A 19,803-nucleotide genomic window follows, 5' to 3' on the forward strand; every position below is an offset into this window, starting at 1 on the left:
ATGTTTTCAAGATGGGATCCCTGGATTCCAAGGGGTCTCTGAGGGGACGCTGGAGTGGGGGTGGGGAGTGCGGAATGGATAGTTGCTGATACCCCACAGAGGAAAGCTTGTAAAGTACCAAAATGCCTACACAGGCATAACAGGGACAGGGAGGGGGATTTTAACCCTTCCCGCTTGGCAGAAACTGGACGGGAAGTCAGCGAGCAGCATGTTAATGATGTTAAAACCGATGTGGCCTCAGTCCGTAGTGGGTGGGCGAGAAATTAACTGACTCCTGTGGTTTCCCACTGGGAGTTAAAATTGGCCACCCAAAGAGCAATATACAGTACTAGCAATTTCTAATGGCCGTCAGTTGATTATTAAAGTACTCCAGGACTCTCGCAAACACTTGAGAAAGAAAGCATACAAATATCCCATGACAAATTGCAGTATAGGATTGATATAACAACCTATAGCTGCATTGTCTAATGTTGGCACCCATAGAGAGTGGCATTTGTTACGTCCGTGAATAATTGAGACACGGACAGCAGGAGTGAACAAAATAAGTCTTTACTGGTGGAAGTCCATAGTGAAAACTAAAAACACAGAGGCTCACTAGCGCCTTTTATACAGGGGTGGTCACTGCCGGTACTGCAGTCTGAGACCAGTTATTCTCTTAAAGGTACATACACAACAATTCCTCCCCTTTTAGATAAACAGTACATAACATTCATTTAACAACTAAATGATAACTAATTACAATCACAATTACTGTTGCTAGATACATTGGTTAAGTTTAAGCAATTATAAGTTCAGTCTTTGAGGAGGCTTCCTGATTCTGTCTGGATAATGCCTCTTTGGGGTATCAGGTTCTTCTGGCAATGTTGAGTCGGGATCAATGTCGTTGTTTGGTTCATCTGCTTCCAATATTACCGGTTCTGCGGTAGCTGCAATTGGAACGTCGATTTCATTACCAGGTGTATCAGATCGTGGTGTGGAGTTGACGTTTTCCAGTGACTCTAGAATCTGGTCAGCATGGCGTCTTACAATGCTCTCCCCAACGTCCATGGTATACATGAGAGGTCCTTGTCGTGTACAAATTGTTCCTGGCTGCCATTTCTCAGTGCGGTAGTCCCGGGCCAAAACTGGTTGACCTATCTTAAAACTCCTGGTCGGCCTTTCATTCATATTCTGAAACTGCCTGTTCTCCACATCTCTTCGGACGTTTGGCTTAACCAAATCCAAGCGGCATCGTAGTCTTCGATTGAAGAACATCATGGCTGGAGTTTGGTTGGTAACCGCATGTGTCGCATTCCGGTAGGCAAACAAGAAGTTGTCCACCTTGTGTTGTAGGTGTATATCTTCATTACACATTGCCTTGATAGCCTTCTTGAATGTTTGGACAAACCTCTCGGCCAATCCATTAGTGGCTGGATGATATGGGGCAGATGTGTAATGCTTAACACCATTGTTCTTTAAGAACCTCCGGAACTCTTCAGACACAAACTGTGGTCCATTGTCAGAGCAAATCTGTTCAGGCAGCCCATTCCTGGCGAATATGGTTCGTAAAACTGTGATAGTTTTTTCCGTGGTGGTTGAGGACATTTTTATTACCTCTGGCCACTTTGAATGTGCATCCACCGCAATTAAAAACATCAAGTCCATGAAGGGACCAGCAAAATCAATGTGCACCCTTTGCCATGGAGATGAGGGCCACTCCCATGGATGCAGAGGAGCTTGTGGTGGGGCGTTTTGGACCTTCTGGCATCCTGCACAGCTCTTGGTCATCTCTTCGATTTATCTATCGATTCCCGGCCACCACACAAACGCTCTGGCTAAGTTCTTCATTTTTACCCCACCCAGATGACCCTCATGAAGCTCATTGAGCACTCTATCCGTCAACTTAGGTGGAATTACTACTCTGGATCCACACATCAAGGTTCCTCTGCACACTGACAGCTGTTCTCTTCTCGGCGAGAATGCTGGCAGCAGTGGTTCGCCATGTGCTGGCCATCCCTTCACCGTTAAATCATAGACCCGTGATAGTGTCGGGTCATTCCGTGTTTCCTTTTCTATGTTTGCATTCGTCACAGGGAGACATTCGACTATGGTCGAGTGGAATAACTCCATTGGATCCACTGCAAGGTCTTCTTCTTCCACCGTCGGCAACGGTAGACGTGACAATCCATCAGCATTTCCATGCTGTTTAGTTCCTTTGTACTCGATGTCATATTGGTGTGCCCCTAGGAAAAGGGACCATCTCTGCAGCCGTTGTGCTGTCATCGGTACGCCCTTCTGGGGGTTGAAAATGGAGACAAGAGGTTGATGATCGGTTAGTAGAGTAAATTTTTGACCGTGCAGGTAGTGATTGAACTTCTTCACCCCCCACACTAGGCTGAGGGCCTCTCTGTCAATCTGGGCGTAGTTATGCTCGGCAGAAGTTAACGAGCGTGACGCAAAAGCTATCGGCCTCTCTAAACCATCAAGGAATTTATGTGACAGTACCGCCCCAATGCCGTAGGGAGACGCATCACACGCCAGCCTGATTGGCAGTGCTGGGTTGTAGTGAGCCAAAACTTCCCTTGAAGTGATTAAGTCCTTACTCTTCTGAAAAGCACGCTTACAATCATCGCTCCATTTCCATGCTACCCCCGTTCGTAGCAGGGCGTTCAGTGGGTGCAGAATTGTCGACAAATTCGGCAAAAACTTATGATAGTAATTCACCAATCTGAGGAATGACCTCAGTTGCGACACATTTTCAGGTGCTGGGGCCTTAACAATCGCTTCAATTTTGTCAGGGGACTTATGTAACCCCTCTTCATCAATCACGTGGCCACTGTGGTGTATGTAACCTGTTCCACCTTAAGAGAACTTAAGCCTGTTCCACCTTAAGAGATGTACTACTTTCTCTGGCTGCTGTATACGTAATACCGGTGGTGACCACCGGTATATAAGTACCGTGTAGTGATATTGCTGTTAGTATAGCCCTGACCTCCAACTAGTAAAGACCTGTTGAAACGTTATTCTTGTAGTCTGTGTCAGTAATTAATCTTAAATACAACTAGAACACACAGAATTAACAGTGGCGACGAGTCCGATTCTTACCCTGCGGCAGTTTATATCCACGGCGGCTTCGTCCACAGAACGGGCGTCGAAGAGAGGCATCCACCCTCATCACCCTGCTGGAAGACACGTCGCGCGGCAGGCATCGAGAACCCGGAGTGCAGAAGATATCCTGAACTCGAAGCCTCCATCAGCGGCAGTCAGCTATCTTCCTTCTACCTCGGTGGTGGGTAAGCCGGTCAGCGACGCGAGCAGAAAGTTGGCCGCGTTGGCTGTACAGACGGGGAGGGAAGACGGAGGAATAAGGGCGGTGAGATCGATCGCGACCGGAGATAAGGGCCGGGCCACATTCGGGCCAAAAGGCGCAGCGCGGGGACATCGATCGCGGCTGGTGATAAGGGCCGGGCCGCATTCGGGCCAAAAAGGCACAGCGTCTGGGGCGACTGAAGGCGCGAGAGCCGCGGTGAAGGCGAACGCAGCCGGTACTAATAACCGGGCTGCAAGAAGGGCTGCGAGGCGCGACATCGGGGAAGCGCGAATGCCCGAGGGAGCCGCGGTGAAGCGGAGACAGCATCGGGGGAGTTACTAACCGCTGGGAAAGGGGAGCAGCAGCGGCACGCCAAACGCCATTGCAGCCAGCGGGTGAAGAAGGCGAGCGCGGGAAAGACCGCCAAGCGCGGGAAACCGCCATTTTGTAGGCGGAGGATGAAGACAAGAGCGGGAAGCCGCCATCTTGGAAAAAGGGAAATCACTAAAAAAATAAAAAAATTGCAATGATGCCTAAACATGGGAACATTAATACCTTTGATAGCGACATCGAAGATTGGGCCACGTATGTAGAACGCATACAAAATTATTGTAAAGCAAATAAAATCCCAGATGATGAGAAAGCACTAACTTTATTAAACTTAATGGGTGCGAAGACATACAGGCAATTGAAACACCTTTTATCACCAGATGAACCGGCGGAGAAGACGTTCGAGGAGATTGTTACTGTCCTGAGAAATCATCTAAACCCCACGCCGCTGATGCTAGCGGAACGATTTAAATTTTACAGCAGAAAGCAGCTGAAAGATGAAAGCAATGCTGAATATTTAATGGAATTGCGTAAGCTAGCAAAGTACTGTCAGTTTGGAACGGGACTAACAGATGCGCTAAGAGATAAATTTGTGTGTGGATTATTAAAAGAAGATACACAAAAGCGACTGCTCGAGGAGAATGAGCTGACGCTTGAGAAAGCGGTCACTATGGCAGCATCACACGAAGCCGCAGCGAGAGGCACGGCAGTAATGCAGCTACGGTCACCGGAACTCAGTACAAATCAATTGGTTTTGAGTACTGTAAAATGTTATCGTTGTGGAAAGACAACGCACGATCAGAACCAGTGTTGGTTTAAAAACCAAGAATGCAGAACGTGTGGCAGGCTTGGCCACATAGCTAAAGTATGCTGGTCAGGAAAGAAGACCAGCAACAAAAAGTCACCGCAAGGAAAATACATAAAGGTACACAAGGTGACAAAAAACAGTTCAAACGAACAGAAGTCAGATTCAGACGCCAGCAGTAATGAACTGGGTAGCTTAAGAGTACACAACGTTGGTAAGGATGCAGATCTCCAGACAATTTGGGTCACTCTTCAGATAGCAGGAGTCCAAGTAAAGATGGAATTGGACACTGGATCGGCATTGATGGTCATGAATAAGAAAGATTACAAAAGGTTATTCCAACATATTCCCCTACGGGATACGGAGATTATATTGAAAACATACACGGGGCAAAGAGTGTACCCCATCGGAAAGATAGAGGTAAAAGTGGTCCACAAGGGCAAAGAAAGCCAAGTAATGGACTTATATGTGCTACCTGAAGGAGGTCCACCACTACTGGGACGGGAGTGGATTAGGAAAATGAATATGGACTGGCACTCCTTAAAGGCACTAACGGTAGATTCCGGGGAAACAGATGTCAAACCTAAACAATTGTCCAGAATATTGGATGATGCTAAAGAGGTGTTCCAGCAGGGACTGGGAACACTGAGAGGAATTACGGCAAACATCAAGATTGATGAACATGCACACCCAAAATTTTTCAAAGCCAGACCGGTACCCTATGCAATACGACCTGCTGTAGAAGCGGAACTGGAAGCGCTAGAATGTTCAGGTGTACTGTCTAAGGTAGATTGGAGTGAGTGGGCTACGCCCATTGTTCCCGTTATGAAACATCCTTCGAGCAACAAGCCAGAAGAACCAGGGAAGGTTCGCATCTGTGGAGACTTCAAGATCACCGTTAATCCGGTGCTTCACACGGTGCAGTATCCGCTTCCGCGGATTGAGGATATTTTTGCTTCGTTGTCTGGCGGGAAACACTTCACCAAGATAGACCTGGCGCAGGCGTACTTGCAGATGGAGGTTGAAGAAGAGTCACGCCAGTACCTCACGATCAACACGCATAGAGGTTTGTACCGGTATAATAGGCTGGTTTTTGGAGTGGCATCGGCTCCAGCAATTTGGCAGAGGGCCATGGAGCAGGTATTACAGGGAATTCCAGGCACACAATGTTACCTGGACGATATTCTGATTACAGGAGATGGTGATGAAGAACACCTCGCAAACTTGGAACTGGTGCTCAACAGACTGAAAGAGTATGGACTTCGAGTTAATCGGCAGAAATGTGAGTTCTTTCAGAAGCGGATCTCGTACTGTGGTCATGTCATTGACCGGGAGGGGCTTCATACGTCTCCTGACAAGATAGAGGCAGTTGTAAAGGCTCCTGCTCCGGATAATGTCTCTCAGTTGAGGTCGTTTCTAGGATTGATTAACTATTACCATAAGTTTCATCCGAATCTATCCACGGTACTGCACCCGCTGAACGCTCTTTTACAGAAGGGGGTACCATGGGAATGGAGCGAAAACTGTAAGAAGGCATTTCGCAAAAGCAAAGAATTGATCACCTCAGAGGAAGTGTTGGCTCACTTCAACCCGACACTGCCTATTCGGTTGGCTTGTGATGCTTCTCCATATGGTATTGGGGCAGTACTCTCACACAAGTTGCCAAATGGCAGGGAAAGGCCAGTCGCGTTTGCATCCAGATCATTGACCTCCGCTGAGCGCAACTATGCGCAGATCAATAGGGAGGCTCTCAGCCTTGTATGGGGAGTGAAGAAGTTTAATCATTACCTGCAGGGCCAAAAATTCACACTTCTGACAGACCATCAGCCGTTGGTATCCATTTTTAACCCTAAGAAGGGTGTTTCGGTGATGACAGCACAGAGACTCCAGAGATGGTCCCTTTTCCTAGGGGCACATCAATATCAAATAGAATTCAAAGGTACAAAGCAGCATGGCAATGCTGATGGGCTGTCGCGCCTGCCACTACCTGAAGAAGAAGAGACGACGAAAGTTGACCCTGTTGAGTTATTTCATTCGACCATCATCGAGTGTTTACCAGTCACCAATGCAAGTATTGAAAGAGAAACCAGGAACGACCCGACACTGTCTCGAGTCTACGAGGTGACAGTGAAGGGATGGCCAACACATGGTGATCCTCTGTTACCGGCATTCTCGGCAAGGCGAGACCAGCTGTCCGTCTGCCATGGTACTTTGATGTACGGGACAAGAGTGATTATTCCTCCCAAGTTAAGGGAAAGAGTTCTAAAGGAACTGCATGAAGGTCATCTGGGGGGAGTTAAGATGAAAAGTCTTGCTAGGGCTTATGTACGGTGGCCGGGTATTGACCAACAGATAGAGGAGTTGACGAAAAGCTGCGCTGGGTGCCAAAAAGTGCAAAATGCACCTCCGATCGCACCGCTACACCCATGGGAATGGCCTTCAGCCCCATGGCAACGCGTACATATTGACTTTGCTGGTCCATTCATGGACTCCATGTTCCTAATTGCGGTGGACGCACATTCCAAATGGCCAGAAGTGATCAAGATGAATACCACTACTTCAGAAAAGACAATTGCGGTGTTAAGAACAATATTCGCAAAGAATGGATTGCCAGAACAGATATGTTCGGACAACGGACCACAGTTCGTGTCGGAAGAATTCCAAAAATTCTTAAAGAAGAATGGGGTGAAACATTATACCTCTGCCCCATATCATCCGGCGACAAACGGGTTGGCCGAGAGATTTGTCCAAACATTCAAAAAGGCAATAAAGGCCATGAACGATGATCAGATTCCGCTACAACACAAGGTGGACAATTTCCTAATGGCATATCGAAACGCCGCTCATGCAGTGACTAACCAAAGTCCTGCCATGATGTTTTATAACAGGAGGTTGCGGTCCAGGTTGGACTTGTTAAAACCAAATGTGCGGAGGGAAGTGGAAAACAAACAGTTCCGGCATATTAATAACAAGACCACTCGAAGTTTCGACGTAGGACAACCAGTGTTGGCAAGGGACTATGGAAACGAAAAATGGCAGTCCGGAACAATTCGGGCCAGACAAGGACCTCTGATGTACACAGTAGATATTGGTAACAATGTGATAAGGCGTCATGCGGATCAACTGGTAGAATCGAGAGCAAGGGTCGAACCCATGGTTGCGACAGAGACAACTGTGGAAGACGTTAATGAACCTGAAGCATCTACCTCGGCAGGGAATGTACCTGATGATGACGTCCAATACATAGGAAACCAACTAGAGGAGTCACCTCAGCAACAAGAATCAGAGACCACCGAAAGGCGTTATCCAACCCGAATCAGAAGGCCTCCTGAGAGACTGAACCTTTGAACTGTTTATACCTGAAGTTATATATGTATATATGTTATTATGTTATGTTAAATGGGGATATGACTGTTAAGCTAAAAAGGGAGGATTGTGGTGTATGTAACCTGTTCCACCTTAAGAGAACTTAAGCCTGTTCCACCTTAAGAGATGTACTACTTTCTCTGGCTGCTGTATACGTAATACCGGTGGTGACCACCGGTATATAAGTACCGTGTAGTGATATTGCTGTTAGTATAGCCCTGACCTCCAACTAGTAAAGACCTGTTGAAACGTTATTCTTGTAGTCTGTGTCAGTAATTAATCTTAAATACAACTAGAACACACAGACTTAACAGCCACAATACGATATCTGTTTCTTAAAAAATTCACACTTGGGGCAGTTGGCTCGCAGCCCATGTTCCCGTAGTCTAGTGAGCACCTGTTCTAGGTTGTTAAGGTGTTCACTGTCATCTTCACCTGTTACAAGGATGTCGTCCAAGTAACACTGAGTCCCCGGAATCCCTTGCAGGACTTGTTCCATCGCTCTTTGCCATATCGCCGGAGCCGATGCTACTCCGAATACCAATCGATGATACTGGTAAAGACCTTTGTGAGTGTTTATCGTGAGATACTTCCTAGAGGACTCTTCAACCTCCATCTGCAAATATGCTTGTGCTAGGTCAATTTTTGTAAAACGCTTCCCTCCAGACAGCGAGGCGAAGATGTCTTCTATCCTTGGAAGAGGATATTGTACTGTGTGAAGGGCTGGGTTCACCGTCACCTTGAAATCCCCACAGATGCAAATCTTCCTTGGCTCCCCGGACTTATTGCTTAACGTTTTCTTCATGACAGGAACGATGGGTGTCGCCCACTCGCTCCAGTCGACCTTAGACAACACGCCCGCCTTCTCCAGATTCTCCAGCTCTGCCTCGACAGCTGGGTGAATTGCATATGGTACCGGTCTTGCTTTGAAAAACTTGGGAACTGCATTCTCTTCTATTTTTATCGAGGCGGTTACGCCTTTAAGCGTGCCCAGTTCTTGTTGAAATACCTCTTTGGCGTTAGCTAAGATTGTTGACAATCATCCAAGAGTGACGTCTTCATCTTTTTTACCGTCCACCATCATTGCATGAATGGAATGCCAATCTAAGTTTATCTTCCTGATCCATTCCCGTCCCAATAACGGTGGTCCACCATTTGGCAGTATGTAGAGATACAATTTCCGTATTTTCTTGCCATTGTATTCGACAGGCACCCTTATTTTTCCTCTGGGGTATACTTTTTGCCCCGTATACGTCGTCAAGACGATGGATGTCTCTCTATGTGTGAAAATAGCCGCTCGTAGTCTCGTCGATTCATGACGGTTAGCGCTGATCCTGTATCCAATTCCATTTTAACTTGGGACCCTGCTATCATGAGGGTGACCCAAATGGTTCGGTGATCCTCTTTTGTGATTACATTGTGAAGTTTGAGACAGCTTAGTCTCCTGTTCCCGGATTCATTATCGCTCATCTGGTCTTCGGAACTACTGTCCGTCATCTTTTGTACTTTCTTGTACGGTTCCTTAGTAGCCTTTTTGTTGTCGCTGGTCTTCTTCCCAGACCTGCAAACTCGTGCAATGTGTCCCATCTTCCCGCATTGCCTGCATATTTTGTCTTTGGACCAGCAGTCCTTCTGGTCATGGTTAGTTCTGACGCAGCGATAACATTTTGCAAATCCCCGTGTCATTTCGTGGGTGCCGTATTCCTGTGGTTTTTGTTGAATTTCTGCAGCTCCCCTGGCTGCTGCTTCATACGATACTGCCACGCTGAAAGCCTTATCTAGCGTCAGCTCTTTCTCTGAAAGTAACTTCTTCTGTGTTCCTTCACTCAGGAGTCCACAGGCAAATTTGTCCCGTAGGGTATCTGCCAGTCCTGCTCTGAACTGGCAATGCTTTGATAGCTTGCGTAGTTCCGTAAGATACTCAGCATTGCTCTCATCTTTGTGCTGAGTTCTCTTGTGGAATTTAAATCTTTCTGCTATCAACAGCGGTGCAGGATTTAAGTGTTCCTGTAGGACAGCAACAATTTCGTTAAAACTCTTCACCTTCGGTTTGGCTGGAGTAATCAGGTCCCGCAATAGGCCGTACGTTCTAGTGCCCATTAAGTTTAGCAATATCGATGCCTTTTTCCCCTCCGCTATTTCGTTTGCCTCGAAATATACCTCGACTCTTTCCACATACGTGGTCCAGTCCTCTATTGTATTATCAAAAGCAGTGACACAGCCAGTCTTCGGCATCTTGCAAATCTAAAATGGCGCCTCCCACGCTTTGCCTTCTTCTCCGATTTAACAAAATGGCGCCTCCCGCGCTTTGCCTTCTTCCCCGCTGTTGTTAGCGCTGTTTTCCACGGTTTCTTGCGCATTTAATATTGATTTTTTTCCTTTTATTATTTTCCCGTCGTGGAGCGGACCCTCTGGGACACTTCCCTCCCTCTTCTTAGGTCGAGCGCTGCCCGGCTTCGAAGCACCGGCCGCGCCCTGTGTGCTCCACCCTCTCTCTCTCTCTTTGCTTCCCGACTCGCTGCCCGGCCCCGTTGAAAAGCCACCCGATCGAGCTCTAGCCCGCCGCAGCCCAGGAAGGATCAGTGCACTACCTGCCACCAGCCCGATTAGCTGGGAAACCACAGACCGAGGAACCAAGCCTGGCCCTGGACAGTCTCTCCTGCAAGCTTTCAATCCGACGATTTGGAGGGCGGCTGCCCACGGTTGACGCCCATTTCTCGAGTTTCTTTGGATTTTTTTTTTTTTTCTTTCTTCTGGCTTCGACCTTCAATAACGTCGTCTGAGGTGCTGCCGAGTTGCAGGTAAGTTCGTTTCTTACTCGTCGCCAGTGTTACGTCCGTGAATAATTGAGACACGGACAGCAGGAGTGAACAAAATAAGTCTTTACTGGTGGAAGTCCATAGTGAAAACTAAAAACACAGAGGCTCACTAGCGCCTTTTATACAGGGGTGGTCACTGCCGGTACTGCAGTCTGAGACCAGTTATTCTCTTAAAGATACATACACAACAGCATTAATATGGGCAACAAATTGGATAAAGGTTGCAACAGCATCTGTTGTCTGCTCCAAGGTTTTCAGCTATTCCTAATTCTCCATCATGTCCAAACAGTACTAGTTTGCACTAATATTCTGGGTATTTATTTTTTTTTTTATTCGATCCTAGGATGTGGATGTCACTGGCAAGGCCAGCATTTATTGCCCATCCCTAATTGCCCTCGAGAAGGTGGTGATGAGCCGCCTCCTTGAACCGCTGCAGTCTGTGTGGTGAAGGTACTCCCACAGTGCTGTTAGGGAGGGAGTTCCACGATTTTGACCCAGCGGCGGTGAAGGAACGGGGATATATTTCCAAGTCAGGATGGTGTGTGACTTGGAGGGAAACTTGCAGGTGACGGTGTTCCCATGCGACTGCTGACCTGTCCTTCTAGGTAGTAGAGGGTTTGGGAGGTGATGCCGAAGAAGCCTTGGCGCGTTGCTGCAGTGAAACTTGTAGTTGGTACACACTGCAGCCATGGTACGCCGGGGCTGATGGGAGTAGATGTTTAAGGTGGCGGATGGGGTGCCAATCAAGTGGGCTGCTTTGTCCTGGATGGTGTCGAGCTTCTTGAGTGTTGTTGGAGCTGCACTCATCCAGGCAAGTGGAGAATATTCCATCCCACTCCTGACTTATGCCCTGTAGATGGTGAAAAGTCTTTGGGGAGTCAGGAAATTAGACACTCGCCACAGAATACCCAGCATCTGACCTTCTCTTGTTGCCACAGTATTTATGTAGCTGGTCCAGTTAAGTTTCTGGTCAATGATGATCCTCCAGGATGTTGATGGTGGGGGATTTGGCGATGGTAATCCTGTTGAATGGGAGGTGGTTAGACTCTCTCTTGTTGGAGATGGTCATTGACTGGCACTTGTGTGGTGCAAATGTTACTTGCAACTTATCAGCCCAAGCCTGATTGTTGTCTAGGTCTTGCTGCATGCGGCTATGGACTCTTTTATTATCTGAGGAGTTGCAAGTGGAACTCCTCAGATAAAGAGTGCGAGTAGCAGAGAGTGCTGTGAGAGTTTGGGTAAGTGAGAGAGTTAGGGTAAGTGGGGTGTTAGGCGCTGTTTCTGTTTTGTTTCTGGCCTTGTTTTCCCTGCCAGCCTAGGATTAGCAGACATTGCGGTGGCGGAGCAGCGAGGCGAGGCCCAGTCGAGGCAGCCAGGAGCAGCAGCGGGTGTCGAGTCGGAGCAGCGAGGCGAGGCAGCCTAAACAGGCTCCACAGGCAACATTCCAAAGGGAGGTCAGAATTCAAAAGTGACATCACAGCCAAGCTGGTAGGTGATTGGCTGGTTGGTGAGTACTTTTTCTTCCCTTTTAAACCTTTATATGTTGGTAAGTTCAATTAAAAAGAGGTGTGATATTCACCATCTAGAATCGGGGCAGAGGGTATTTAAAAATAATAATAATAAATGTAATTAATTACATAGAATGGGAGAGCAGGTGATGTGTTACTGCTGCAATATGTGGGAGCTGGTGGACACCATTGATGTTCACAGTGATCACATGTGCAGTAAGTGCTGGCTGCTCGAGGAACTCCGGCTCTGTGTCGATGAGCTGGAGTCCGAGCTTCAAACACTGCGACACATCAGGGAGGGGGAGAGTTATCTGGACTTTGTGTTCCAGGAAGTAGTCACACCAATTAGATTAACTAATTCAGATGTAGTCCGTGGTCAGGGACAGGAGGGTGTGACTATGAGTGAGGCAGGTATGGGGATCCAGGAGGTAGTGTTGGAGGAGCTGCAGCCCTTGCTCTTGTCCAACAGGTTCGAGGCTCTTACTCCCTGTGAGGACGGGAATGGGGACTGCAGGGAGGATGAGCAACCTGGCTACAGCACCGTGGAACGAGGGGCCATTCAAGTGGGGGGAGTAAAAAGAAATGTTGTAGTGGTAGGGGATAGTATCATTAGGGGGATAGATAGGGTTCTTTGCAGCCGAGAGCGAGAGTCCCGAAGGTTGTGTTGCCTGCTCGGTGCCAGGGTTAAGGACATCTCCTCTGGGCTGGAGAGAAACTTGGAGTGGGAGGGGGAGGATCCAGTTGTTGTGGTCCATGTTGGTACCAACGACATAGATAGGACAAGGAAAGAGGTTCTGCTGAGGGAGTATGAGCAGCTAGGGGCCAAATTAAAAAGCAGAACCACAAGGGTAATAATCTCTGGATTACTACCTGAGCCACGAGCAAATTTGGCTAGGGTAAATAAAATCAAAGAGTTAAATGCGTGGCTCAAAGACTGGTGTGGGAGAAATGGGTTTTGCTTCTTGGGACACTGACACCAGTACTGGGACAGGAGAGAGCTGTTCTGTTGGGACGGACTTCACTTGGCCAGTGCTGGGACTAGAATCCTGGTGAATCGAATAACTAGGGCTGTAGAGAGGGCTTTAAACTAATCACTGGGGGGGAGGTTTCAAGAGAGCAAAAAATAAAAATGTCAGTGGAGAAGGCAATAGAGCAAGGTAGCAGTGGGGGAATTAAAAACCAGAGCATGTCAGGAAGGGACAGAATATATAAAGATAAAGGTAAAGTAGTAAAGGGGATAAAAGCAGGAATAAATTGTCACAGAACTTATTTAAAAGTTCTTTATCTGAATGCACACAGCATTCGTAACAAAATAGACGAGTTGACGGTACAAATAACTACACATGGGTATGATCTGGTGGCCATTACAGAAACATGGCTGCAAGGTGACCATGACTGGGAACTCAACATCCAGGGGTATTTGACTATTAGGAAGGACAGACAGGAAGGAAGGTGAGGTGGGGTGGCTATGTTAATAAAGGATGGAATCACTGCAATAGTGAGAAATGATATTGGGTCAAAGGATCAGGATAGTGAAACAGTTTGGGTGGAGATAAGGAATAATAAGGGGAAAAAGTCACTAGTGGGCGTAGTCTATAGGCCTCCTAACAGTTGCAACTCTGTTGGTCGGAGTATAAATCAAGAAATAGTTGGGGCTTGTAATAAGGGAACAGCTATAATCATGGGAGATTTTAACTTTCATATTGACTGGACAAATCAAACTGGGCAGGGCAGCCTTGAGGAAGAGTTCATAGAGTGCATTAGGGATGGGTTCCTTGAGCAGTATGTTACTGAACCAACCAGGGGCCAGGCAATCTTAGATCTGGTCCTGTGTAATGAGACAGGATTAATAAAAATGTCCTAGTAAAGGATCCCCTTGGAATGAGTGACCATAACATGGTTGAATTCCAAATTCAGTTGGAGGGTGAGAGAGTTGGATCTCAAACCAGCGTACTAAGCTTAAATAAAGGAGACTATGAAGGTATGAGAGCAGAGTTGACTAAAGTGGACTGGGAAAATAGATTAAGGTGTAAGACGGTACATGAGCAGTGGTGTACATTCAAGGAGATATTTCACAACTTTCAAGAAAAGTATATTCCACTGAGGAAAAATGGGCGTAAAAGAAAATACAGCCATCCGTGGCTAAGTAAAGTAATTAAGGATAGTATCCGACTGAAAACAAGGGCATATAAAGTAGCCAAATCTAGCGGGAGGATAGAAGATTGGGAAGCATTTAAAAGCCAGCAAAGAATAACTAAAAGATTAATTAAGAAAGGGAAGATAGATTATGAAAGTAAACTAGCAAAAAATATAAAAACAGATAACAAGAGTTGCTACAGTTATATAAAAAGAAAAAGAGCGGCTAAAGTGATTGTTGGTCCCTTAGAGGACGAGACCGGGAAATTAGTAGTGGGGTACATGGAGATGGCAGAAACGCTGAACAAATATTTTGTATCAGTCTTTACAGTAGAGGACACTAAAAATATCCCAACACTGGACAAACAGGGGGCTATAGGGGGGGGAGAAAATCACTAAGGAGATGGTACTCGGTAAGATAATGGGACTTAAGGTGGATAAATCCCCTGGACCTGATGGCTTACATCCTAGGGTCTTGAGAGAAGTGGCGGTAGGGATTGCGGATGCATTGGTGGTAATTTTCCAAAGCTCCCTGGATTCAGGAAAGGTCCCAGCAGATTGGAAAACTGCTAATGTAACACCCTTATTTAAAAAGGGAGGTAGACAAAAGGCTGGAAACTATAGACCAGTTAATCTAACATCTGTGTTTGGTAAAATGTTGGAGTCTATTATTAAGGAAGCAGTGACAGGACATTTGGATAAGCATAATTTAATCGGACAGAGTCAGCATGGTTTTATGAAGGGGAAGTCATGTTTGACAAATTTGCTTGAATTCTTTGAGGATGTAACAAACAGGGTGGATAAAGGGGAACCAGTGGATGTGGTGTATTTGGACTTCCAAAAGGCATTTGGCAAGGTGCCACACAAAAGATTACTGCACAAGATAAAAAATCACAGGATTGGGGGTAATATACTGGCATGGGTGGAAGATTGGCTATCTAACAGAAAACAGAGAGTTGGGATAAATGGTTCATTCTCGGGTTGGCAATCAGTAACTAGTGGTGTTCCGCAGGGGTCAGTGCTGGGACCCCAACTCTTTACAATCTATATTAACGATTTGGAGGAGGGGACCAAGTGCAATATATCCAAGTTTGCCGACGGTACAAAGATGGGAGGGAAAGCAGTGAGTGAGGAGGACATAAAAAACCTGCAAAAGGACATAGACAAGCTAAGTGAGTGGGCAGAAATTTGGCAGATGGAATATAATGTTGGAAAGTGTGAGGTTATGCACTTTGGCAGAAAAAATCAAAGAGCAAATTATTATCTAAATGGAGAGAAACTGCAAAGTGCTACAGTACAAAGGGATCTGGGGGTCCTGGTGCATGAAACACAGAAGGTTAGTATGCAGGTACAGCAGGTGATCAGGAAGGCCAATGGAATCTTGGCTTTTATTGCAAGGGGGATGGAGTATAAAAGCAGGGAAGTCTTGCTTCAGTTATACAGGGTACTGGTGAGGCCACACCTGGAATACTGCATACAATTTTGGTTTCCATATTTAAGAAAAGATATACTTGCTCTCGAGGCAGTTCAGAGAAGGTTCACTCAGTTGATTCCGGAGATGAGGGGGCTGACTTATGAGGAAAGGTTGAGTAGATTGGGCCTCTACTCATTGGAATTCAGAAGAATGAGAGGCGATCTTATCGAAACATATAAGATTGTGAGGGGGCTTGATCGGGTGGATACGGGGAGGATGCTTCCACTGATGGGTGAGACTAGAACTAGGGGGCATAATCTTAGAATAAGGGGCTGCCGTTTCAAAACTGAGATGAGGAGAAACTTCTTCACTCAGAGGGTGGTGAATCTATGGAATTTGCTACTTCAGAGAGCTGTGGAAGCTGCAAAATTAAATAAATTTAAAACGGAGATAAACAGTTTCCTAGCTGATAAGGGAATTAGGGGTTACGGGGAACGGGCAGGGAAGTGGATGTGAGTCTAGATTCGGATCAGCCATGATCCTATTAAATGGCAAAGCAGGCCCGAGGGGCCGTATGGCCTACTCCTGCTCCTACTTCTTATGTTCTTATGTTATGTTCTTATGAACACTGTGCAAGCATCAGTGAACATCCCCACATCTTATGATGGAGGGAAGGTCATTGATGAAGCAGCTGAAGATGGTTGGGCCTAGGACACTGCCCTGAGGAACTCCTGCAGCAATGTCCTGGGGCTGAGATGATCCAAAACCACCTTCCTTTGTGCTGGTTATGACTCCCGTCACGCAACTAGTTTATTAAGGTTAATTAGTAGGTTGTTAATGAATCCTCATGGTGACATGTTGAATTCACTGAAGGAACTATATACTCCTAGGGTGGCAACTGGCCAGAAGTAATCATTTGGCAAGAATAGTTTTCAGCAAATAGCTGACTGAATCAGTGAGTCATGGGATATTTGCATGTTTTCTTTCTCAAGAGGCATGACACCTGTCACATTACTAACAGCTGCTGACATTGCCAAACTGACCAAAGCTGAATCCTTTGGAATCTGAACAGCATCTTGTACTTTATTATCATTGAAGTGCTTATGTCAACAAATCAATTAAGAAATTACTAGGAATGTCTTTACAGAAGCAGTGGCGAGAATGTGGAATTCACTGTCATGTGGAGTGGTTGAAACAGATAGCATATAAGGGGAGGCTTGATGCATACATGAGGGAGAAGGAAATATGGGATATGGGGCAGGGTGGAAAGAGGTAATTCGAGTGAGAGGAGGCTCGTGTGGTGAAGCTACCAGATCGCATATCACACACGGAATCAGGCCTGGGTTGCCACGGTCTCTCTGGGAGTCTACCATCCTTTGCAGACTGGAAATGCGCAGAGCCTTGTGCAATGTTGGAGGCGGACTCCTCCATACTCCTTATCATTGCCGAGAGGCTCTTGGGCACCCTTGCCATTGCAAGTATCATCTCCGTGTGCATGCCCATCACCCTTCTTCTAAAGGCCTCCCCATTGAGGTCCTCATCCGAGTCCTGTGCAGCAGAACTCGCCCTCCGGGGAACTGGCCCCAGAGCTATCCTTTCCCCCTGGCCTTGCTGCAGCCCACTCATCCCCGGTACCTCACCCTATGCAGATCCTGCTACTATACTAGTCTCTAAAGAATGTATAGTGCCAGTATCTGAGCTGGTGCCTGCGGGTGAGACATGCAGTGACGTGATGTGTTCTTCTTCCTCCTCTTCTCCCACCTCACTCTCAATGGTGCCCTCAGGGACAGGCTGCTCAGGTGCTTGCTCATTATCTGAAAGCATAAATGCACAAGACTCGGGTTAAGGTGAGAGGAGGGGGGCAGAAGGGAGAAATGCATGCATGCAGAAAGATTAGCTGGAAAATGCGAAATGCTTGTGGGGTGAGGGGGAAGTGGGATGCGAGAAGAAGGAGTAGGGATAAACATATCGTTGTTGTCCCCAAGGGGATCAACGTCGCCGGTGGCCATGGCACCCACCACCTGGTGCCCAATAATCTGCAGCACTCTATTCTCCAGTGCAGACAGTGGTTGGGTGTCGGGTTGTCCCCCGCCTGTGTGCTCCTACTCCCTCCTGTTGTGAGCCACCTTGGCCTGTAAAAGAAAGGAAAGTGTGTGAGTGTGTGTGGAGCAATGTGTTTGGGTGATGTGCCTGCCATAGTTGAATAGCTGTCATTGTTTGCAAGGTATGAGATGTGGGTGTGAGTGTTGGTAGGTAGAAATTGTTGGTGGGTGTGGTGCTTTGGGCAGTGTGAGACTATGGTTCAGGTGGTATGTATAATTTGTTGAAGCATTCACTCACCCTGACCACCTGAATGAGGTCGTTAAATTTCTTCCTGCACTTTGTGTGGGTCCTGGGGGCCACAGTGCTGCCCGAGACGTGCTGTGCTACCTCCCTCCACATGGTGCGGAAGACTTGCGGCGAGGGCCTGCTGCCACTTGTCGGGTAGAGCACTGCCTTCCATCTCTCCACAGCGAACACCAATGTCTCCAATGCTTGATCACAGAATCTGCGGCCTCTCTCCCTGGGGCGTGGATTTGCCATGAGTACAGTTGCTGCAGTCGTCCGGCTCCTTCTCCTTGACCTGCTGCTGCTTGCTGAGGCAGCTGCACAGACCGTAATACTGAGAATGAGGTTCTGCAGCATCAATGAACCTCCCCTTTAAGAACTGAAAAAGCCTGTGGCAATCATGACTTATGATTAGACTTTACCTGATATTAGTTCACTCTTTGCATGTAATACCAATGAGCTTGGGCTTAAAGACTTGAATTAGCGTTCCAATCATTTCTTTGAGCAGTGAGCACGAATTTTGCGTTCAGTCTAAAGCACTAGCGCCTTTTCTAATGATACCACCCATTCCTGGGCTATAATGAATTTCTAGCTCATGATTCTTACGGCAATTATATGAGTCCACACCTGGAGTATTGTGTACAGTTTTGGTCTCCTTGCCTAAGGAAGGATATACTTGCCTTAGAGGAAGTGCAACGAAGGTTCACCAGACTGATTCCTGGGATGGGGGGATTGTCCTATGAGAAGGGATTGAGTAGACTAGTCCAATATTCCACAGAATTTAGAAGAATGAGAGGGGATCTCATTGAAACATACAAAATTCTTACAGGATTTGACAGGGTAGATGCAGGGAGAATGTTTCCCTGGCTGGGGAGTCTAGAACCAGGGGTTCACAGTCTCAGAATAAAGGGTCGGCCATTTAGGACTGAGATGAGGAGAAATTCCTTCATTCAAAGGGTTGTGAATCTTTGGAATTCTCTACCCCAGAGGGCTGTGGATGCTCAGTTGGTGAGTATATTCATGACAGATATCAATAGATTTTTGGATATTAAGGGAATCAAGGGATATGGGGATAGTGTGGGAAGGTGGAGTTGAGTTAGAAGATCAGCCATGATCTCATTGAATGGTGGAGTAGGCTGGAAAGGCTGGAAGGCCTACTCCTGTTTCTATTTCTTATGTCCTTATGTTCTTAATGCTTCTTAACACTGATTGGCTGTTAGCCAAGTTTAGCTATAGTGGCATTACAGAACGAAGACTAATTTTCTGGTAGAAGTGACTTTGTGATAGACTTGGCTCCCGGTGCTAAGGAAGCTGTGCCATTTACATGGAAGAGCAGATTCCACGGCAACGGGTAGCAGGCTCAAACAAATGTGTATGCATAAGCTGGCACATGCACACTTGTTTGAATGTTATAATTTACAACTCATTTGAAGGGCACTTTGACCACTGGCCTGCACAAGTGGGCTTACCGGTCAGCTTACACTCGGCCAACAAAACTGGCATTTACATGGCTGTGGCCTTCGGCGGTGCAAGGCAAAGTCACTTCTCTAGGTGGGTTTTGGTTCCTGAGGTGGTAGCATTGTGCTATTTACCATATAGCGCTACCACTAAAGTCAGGGCTGAACCATTAAATGGGACACGATCCATCGTTGTGTTTGTTAAGCCTGTCTTTAAACGTTTGCTGGATTTGCATGAGATGTCATTCAGATCACAAGGTGGCAACTTTGTCTAGGATTGGTCTGACTAGTTTCTCATTCCCTTTTCACTTCTGTTTATATGTGTGCATTTTATATGTACAATATATTTCT

General features: G+C 46.7%; 1 long non-coding RNA gene across 1 annotated transcript in view; it reads right to left on the reverse strand.

Annotated features, from left to right (window-relative positions):
* Positions 1-533: 533 nt before the first annotated feature.
* Positions 534-19,803, reverse strand: part of LOC147114613 (uncharacterized) — a 39,765-nt gene continuing 20,495 nt past the window's right edge. The window contains exon 2 of the long non-coding RNA XR_015078963.1: positions 534-2,274. This is a non-coding gene — a long non-coding RNA (uncharacterized LOC147114613). The remainder of the gene's footprint in view (positions 2,275-19,803) is intronic.

Source organism: Somniosus microcephalus, chromosome 7 (assembly GCF_052327205.1).
Source record: "Somniosus microcephalus isolate GS21.2 chromosome 7, FLI_Smic_1.0, whole genome shotgun sequence".
Classification (NCBI taxonomy): Eukaryota; Metazoa; Chordata; class Chondrichthyes; order Squaliformes; family Somniosidae; genus Somniosus; species Somniosus microcephalus.